Raw genomic sequence first — 7,398 nt, forward strand, 5'->3', positions numbered from 1 at the left:
GAGAGGCGGGCAAGGACCTTTCCCTCAATTACAGGGAGGTCATGCCGGACAAGAGAGAGCAAGGGCCACAATGTGTTGCATAAAAGCGGGAAGTACGTGACATGTCCCCTGATTAACAGGATTGCCACGCTGACTAGGCTGAAACAGAGACCCCAGCATTCATTACAGGAAGGTCCCGGTGCTCAGGGGCCTAAAGCGCTCAATTTCCCCTATCAGCGGCATCCCGGTGACTTGCACCCGCATTACAGGGCAGTCACTCTCACTATCCAGCTGCCGTAGGCCAAAGGGCCGACCTGAACCCTCATTACAGGGTGGTCAGACTGCTCCAACACAGGCTGCCGCATAAGCAAGAGGAGGAAACTCCCTCCCTAAGAACACAGTGGTCACTCTGTCTAGCCGCATAAGAGAGCGCTATGTTCAGAGACCAGAACCCTCCATACAGGGTGGTCACCCAGGCCATGGTACAAAGCTAGTTCTAAGCCCTCGTGAGCAGGAGACATGCGACCTTCCCCCCCGGTACAGGGTGGTCACGGCAGCTACATTAGCAACAGGCCACAATGCCAAAAGGACAAGAGGGCAGAGCCCTGAACCCAAATTACAGGCAGGTCTCAGTACCAATGGCACGAAGCTCCTGCTAATCCCTTCCAAATGAGTGGGATTCGACCTGCACCTGAATTACAGGGCGGTCCCTTCCCAGTAGGCTGCTACAGAAGACTCGTGCCAAGAGCCTAAAAGACAGCCACCTTCTCCTGAATTGCAGGGAGGTCACGCTGCACCGGCTTCCACAGAGCTCAAGATCCCCCAGAAGCCACAGGACCGTGACTTGCACCCTACTTACAGGGCAGTCACTCCCGCTAGCCAGCTAAATGAGCACACTGCCAACAGAGCACAGACCTGAACCCTACTTACAGGGAAGGCCACACTGCTCAAAGTATGAAAAGGCCTTAAGTGACCAGAGGCTCTTAATTTTTGGGGGGGGCTCACTCTGTCCAGGGTCCCATTCCTTCCCCTCCAGCTTCAGGGGCTTCCTCCCTTTCCTTTCCTCCTGTCCGACGGATTTTTCCTCGCGCCGTCCTTCCTTCTTTCTTCTCTTCCTTGGCAACCCTGGAACCAGAGAGACACACACACAGAGGGAGAGGCATGAGACATGATGGCACTACTTGTCATCAATTTGCTTCAAACAATGCCAGAGGAGCATCTCTTTTGGAACTTACCAGCAACGGCTGCAGAATGTCTCATCTCCAGCGGCCAGGCCATGAGCCACAGAGAGGCGAGGCGGTGCAATTCCAGGCCAGCTGGCAAGGGAGGGTGATGGGCAGGGACCCTGGACAGAGTTTTTCGGGGGCGCGGGGCTGGCACGACAAATAGTGACTCATGAGACTTGGACCCTCCTTACAGGGTGCTCATTCTGACCAGCAGCCATGGTACTGTAGTGTGCAGTGGCACAAGGGCAGAGACTCGATCCCGAATTACAGGAAGGTCATCCAGCCCCAATTACTAGCATGCCGCTAATCCCTCAGCTGGAGCAAGGAGGGATCCAACCTATAGGTCCACGCTGTTTTCCAGCGTGGCCAGTCCAATTCGCCAGCTCAAGGCATATTAATGGCCAAGGAGAGGCGGGCAAGGACCTTTCCCTCAATTACAGGGAGGTCATGCCGGACAAGAGAGAGCAAGGGCCACAATGTGTTGCATAAAAGCGGGAAGTACGTGACATGTCCCCTGATTAACAGGATTGCCACGCTGACTAGGCTGAAACAGAGACCCCAGCATTCATTACAGGAAGGTCCCGGTGCTCAGGGGCCTAAAGCGCTCAATTTCCCCTATCAGCGGCATCCTGGTGACTTGCACCCGCATTACAGGGCAGTCACTCTCACTATCCAGCTGCCGTAGGCCAAAGGGCCGACCTGAACCCTCATTACAGGGTGGTCAGACTGCTCCAACACAGGCTGCCGCATAAGCAAGAGGAGGAAACTCCCTCCCTAAGAACACAGTGGTCACTCTGTCTAGCCGCATAAGAGAGCGCTATGTTCAGAGACCAGAACCCTCCATACAGGGTGGTCACCCAGGCCATGGTACAAAGCTAGTTCTAAGCCCTCGTGAGCAGGAGACATGCGACCTTCCCCCCCGGTACAGGGTGGTCACGGCAGCTACATTAGCAACAGGCCACAATGCCAAAAGGACAAGAGGGCAGAGCCCTGAACGCAAATTACAGGCAGGTCTCAGTACCAATGGCACGAAGCTCCTGCTAATCCCTTCCAAATGAGTGGGATTCGACCTGCACCTGAATTACAGGGCGGTCCCTTCCCAGTAGGCTGCTACAGAAGACTCGTGTCAAGAGCCTAAAAGACAGCCACCTTCTCCTGAATTGCAGGGAGGTCACGCTGCACCAGCTTCCACAGAGCTCAAGATCCCCCATAAGCCACAGGACCGTGACTTGCACCCTACTTACAGGGCAGTCACTCCCGCTAGCCAGCTAAAAGAGCACACTGCCAACAGAGCACAGACCTGAACCCTACTTACAGGGAAGGCCACACTGCTCAAAGTATGAAAAGGCCTTAAGTGATCAGAGGCTCTTAATTTTTTGGGGGGGCTCACTCTGTCCAGGGTCCCATTCCTTCCCCTCCAGCTTCAGGGGCTTCCTCTCTTTCCTTTCCTCCTGTCCGACGGATTTTTCTTCGCGCCGTCCTTCCTTCTTTCTTCTCTTCCTTGGCAACCCTGGAACCAGAGAGACACACACACAGAGGGAGAGGCATGAGACATGATGGCACTACTTGTCATCAATTTGCTTCAAACAATGCCAGAGGAGCATCTCTTTTGGAACTTACCAGCAACGGCTGCAGAATGTCTCATCTCCAGCGGCCAGGCCATGAGCCACAGAGAGGCGAGGCGGTGCAATTCCAGGCCAGCTGGCAAGGGAGGGTGATGGGCAGGGACCCTGGACAGAGTTTCTCGGGGGCGCGGGGCTGGCACGACAAATAGTGACTCATGAGACTTGGACCCTCCTTACAGGGTGCTCATTCTGACCAGCAGCCATGGTACTGTAGTGTGCAGTGGCACAAGGGCAGAGACTCGATCCCGAATTACAGGAAGGTCATCCAGCCCCAATTACTAGCATGCCGCTAATCCCTCAGCTGGAGCAAGGAGGGATCCAACCTATAGGTCCACGCTGTTTTCCAGCGTGGCCAGTCCAATTCGCCAGCTCCAGGCATATTAATGGCCAAGGAGAGGCGGGCAAGGACCTTTCCCTCAATTACAGGGAGGTCATGCCGGACAAGAGAGAGCAAGGGCCACAATGCGTTGCATAAAAGCGGGAAGTACGTGACATGTCCCCTGATTAACAGGATTGCCACGCTGACTAGGCTGAAACAGAGACCCCAGCATTCATTACAGGAAGGTCCCGGTGCTCAGGGGCCTAAAGCGCTCAATTTCCCCTATCAGCGGCATCCTGGTGACTTGCACCCGCATTACAGGGCAGTCACTCTCACTATCCAGCTGCCGTAGGCCAAAGGGCTGACCTGAACCCTCATTACAGGGTGGTCAGACTGCTCCAACACAGGCTGCCGCATAAGCAAGAGGAGGAAACTCCCTCCCTAAGAACACAGTGGTCACTCTGTCTAGCCGCATAAGAGAGCGCTATGTTCAGAGATCAGAACCCTTCATACAGGGTTGTCTCACAGTAAAAACCAAAAGGGGGCAACCTGAACTCTGGTTATAGGGTGGCCATCTATTCCATGAAAGAAAACTGGCTCTAAGCCCTCAAGAACTGGAAACATATGACCTACAACCCACTTATGGGTTGTATAATGCCACTATAATACCAACAAGCCACAAAGTCAAATGGACATTAGGTCACAGACCTGAACAGAAATTACAGGAATGTAAAAATACCATTGGTAGTAATCAAGAACTAATCCTTTCCATCTGAGAGGTATCTGACCTGCACCTGAATTAAAGGGCGGTCCATTCACTTTAGGTGTCTACAAAGGCACAGTGTCAAGAGCCTAAACAACAGAGACCATCTTCAGAATTACAGGGAGGTCTCTCTGCCAAAGGTATTAAAATCTTCAAACCCTTCCCTAAAAAATAGGTATGAAAGCTCAACCATCCCTTAACCCTTTCTATGACTAGTGGAAGGAGAAACCCATCTGTGCACTTGTAAGTTGTTCTCTGGTTCTGGGCAGTGTACAAAAATAAATATGCTGCAGCGATTTAAAAACTAAAATTAAAAATTATCTTTCATGTCCATAGCTATCATACTCATTCATCGACACACACATACAAAAACAAAAAAACCCACTGCCCAGAGTAGAAAAGAGCTCATAGTGACAGACTACCTGACCCATTTTCTAAATGGGATCGATTCTCCTCCACTCCAAAAGGTAAAGAAAGGTAAAAGCTGCACTCTATTTATTGGGAAGGGTACACTTAGACTTAGAAATGAAATAAGATAAAATGGAAGACCTATACCCTGCTTGCATGGAGGTTGATAGAGCGGAAGTGACACTATGATATTTCCCATGAGAAATAGGGGTAATAACCTCAACCCTACATAAATGGAAGGAACTCCAATTAGCTGAATAAGGGAATACACCTTATTAGGAAGTAATGAGGAAGAAACATGGACCTCAATTATTGGACGGATAAATGGGCGACACTATATAAATGTCTCCGAAACCCCAATAATAGGAAATATATATCTTATGTCTTACTTTCTGGGGCGGCTCACACACTCTAGACTGCCAAAATCCACAATGCCAGAAGAGCAGAGACCTGAACACAATTTACAGTCTGGTCTCATTACAAATAGTTATACATTAGACCTAATCACTGCTAAAAGGGCTGACCCTAACACCGCATTACAGGACAGTAATGAGCCAGCTAAATGAGCACACTGCCAACAGAGCACAGACCTGAACCCTACTTACAGGGAAGGCCACACTGCTCAATGTATGAAAAGGCTCAATAACCTTAATTGACCAGAGGCTCTTAATTTTGGGGGGGCTCACTCTGTCCAGGGTCCCTTTCCTTCTCCTCCAGCTTCAGAGGCTTCCTTGATTACTTTCCTCCTATCTGATTGATATTTCTTGGCATCTTCCTTTTTTCTTGTCTTCCTTTGTAGCACTGGAAACAGAGAGGGAGACAAAGAGAGACTGACTTGTCATCAATTTAATTCAAATAATGCCAGAGGGACCCTACTTACAGGGTGCCACAATAGCATAATTGGAAGCAATTAAAGGGTAAGGACTTGATCCCTGGTTGCAGGGCTTTCCCTTCCCTATTTACTAAAATGCTGTTAATCCCTCCCAAAGATCAAGGAGGGATAAAATCTAGACCCTGAGTTATAGGGTAGTCAATCAATTCACTGGCTTAAGGTGTAATGGAGGCAGGTCTCAGAACCAATGACACTAAAATAGCTCTAATCCCTTCTAAATTGGAAGAGTTCAACCTGCACCTAAAATATACTGTGCTCTGTTCTGTTTAACCAGCTAGAAGGTCCTAATGCCAAGAGCTCAAAGGCAGAGTCTTTCTACTGAATTACAGGCAGGCCACATAGCTCAAGGTACCAAATGCCTCCACCTTTCCTACAGAAGAAAGAGATTATTGTGACATGCACACTCCTTATAGATTTGTCACGCTGACTAGACTACAAACAAGGGATAATGAAAAGAGGGAAATAAGTCAAAGACCTTACTCTGAATTACTGGGAGGTCAAGCAGCTCAGGGGTCTAAACCTTGAATATCCCCATAAGCTTTGTTCTGTCATCACAGGTTAGTTACTCTTACTAGCTAGCTAACAGAGAATAATACCAAAAGTCCAGGATATTATAGATCTGAACCTTTTCTCCAGGGAAATCACACTGCTTAAGTTTTTAATAGCTTCAACTCCACCATATGACCCAAGTCTTAATTATGGGTGATGCTCACTGTGTCCAGAGTTTCTTTCCCTCTCCTCTACCATTAGTGGTTTCCTTTTTCCCCTCCTCTTTGCTCAGTTACTTGGAGGCTTTCTTTTTCTTCTCTTCCTTGAAGGAGTTGGAAAGAGACAGACAAACAGACAGAGAGAAGGTAAAATAAGTTATGGGAGGGCTTAGCACACTCTATATCCCCAACATAAACTGGGCATAAATGAGGAATTTGTTCTTGTTTTCCCCAAATCTGAAGACTGTCTAAGCCCTCTGCCACTCACCATCCACCTCAATGCTTCCCACCACCTCAGCCTGAATCCCTGCCAAGCACTTGCTGCCTGAGCCCTCGCTCTTCATCCCACCTCAATGCTTCCACCTTAGCTTGAACTCCTGCCGCTCACGCCTTGCCTCAGCGCTTCCCGCCAGCTCAGCCTGCGCCCCTGCTGCTCGCCTCCTGCCACTGCGCTTCCCTCCGCCTCCGGCTGAATCCGCCCTGTTCATCCCCCACCTCAGCTTCTACCTCAGCATGAGCCCGCCCAGCTCAGCGCTTCCCGCCTTCTCAGTCTCTCACCTCCACCCTTCCCGCCTCAGCCCCGCACCCAGTGTTGCCCGCCTCAGCGCGGGCCCCACATCCCAGCGATGCCTGCTTCGAGCCGAGCCCCCCGATTGCAGCGCTTCCCGCCTCGACCTGAGCGCCGCACTTCAGTGCTCCCCTCACCTCAGCCCCAGCCCTCACCCCAGCGCTTCCCACCTCAGACTATGCACCGCAGCTCAGCACATCTTGCCTCAGCTTGTCCCCCACCTCAGCGCCTCCAGCCCAGCCTGAACCTCTGCCACCCACCGACCACCTCAGCGCTTCCCACCACGTCCCTGCTTCTCAGCTCTCACCGCCTCACCTCGCACTTCCCGCCTCTGCACCCCCACCCCAGCGCCCCCAACTCAAACTGAGCCTGTCCCACCTCAGCACTTCCCATCTCAGACAGAGCCCCCCCGCCCCCAGTGTATCCTGCTCAGCCTGATCCTCTGCCACACACCGACCAACTAAGGATTTCCCACCTCTTCAGTTTGAGTCCCTCCTTCTCACCCCAACCTTCGGGAGTCTCACCTCAATCTTAGCCCCATAGCTCACAACACTTCCTGCCACAACCTCTGCACCCCCCCCCCCCCCAGCACTTCCCACCTCAGCCTCTGCCACCAGACCTCAGTGCGTCCCTCTCAGCCTGGACCCTGCACCTAATTGCTTCCCACCTCAGCCTGAGCCCCCCTCAACTCAGCTCTTTCCACCTCAGCCTGAGCCCCCCACCTCAGCACTTCCCACCTCAGATAGGGCCCTCCCCCCACCTCAGTGCATCCATCACAGACCATGTCAGCATTTTCTATCTCTTCAGAATGAGCCCCTGATTCTCACCCCCCACCTCAGCGTTTCCCACACCAATTTGGACCATGCATCTAAGTGCTTCCTGCCTCAGACTGAGCCCCTCCTCACTTCAGC

General features: G+C 51.6%; 1 long non-coding RNA gene across 1 annotated transcript; it reads right to left on the bottom strand.

Annotated features, from left to right (window-relative positions):
• Positions 1-2,830: 2,830 nt before the first annotated feature.
• On the bottom strand, positions 2,831-7,193 carry LOC142827627 (uncharacterized). Its single transcript, XR_012902323.1, has 3 exons — positions 7,087-7,193; positions 5,926-6,023; positions 2,831-5,121 (listed from the first exon to the last, which is right to left on the bottom strand). It is a non-coding gene; the product is annotated as an uncharacterized LOC142827627 (long non-coding RNA).
• Positions 7,194-7,398: the final 205 nt, after the last annotated feature.

This window comes from Pelodiscus sinensis, chromosome 3 (assembly GCF_049634645.1).
Source record: "Pelodiscus sinensis isolate JC-2024 chromosome 3, ASM4963464v1, whole genome shotgun sequence".
Classification (NCBI taxonomy): domain Eukaryota; kingdom Metazoa; phylum Chordata; order Testudines; family Trionychidae; genus Pelodiscus; species Pelodiscus sinensis.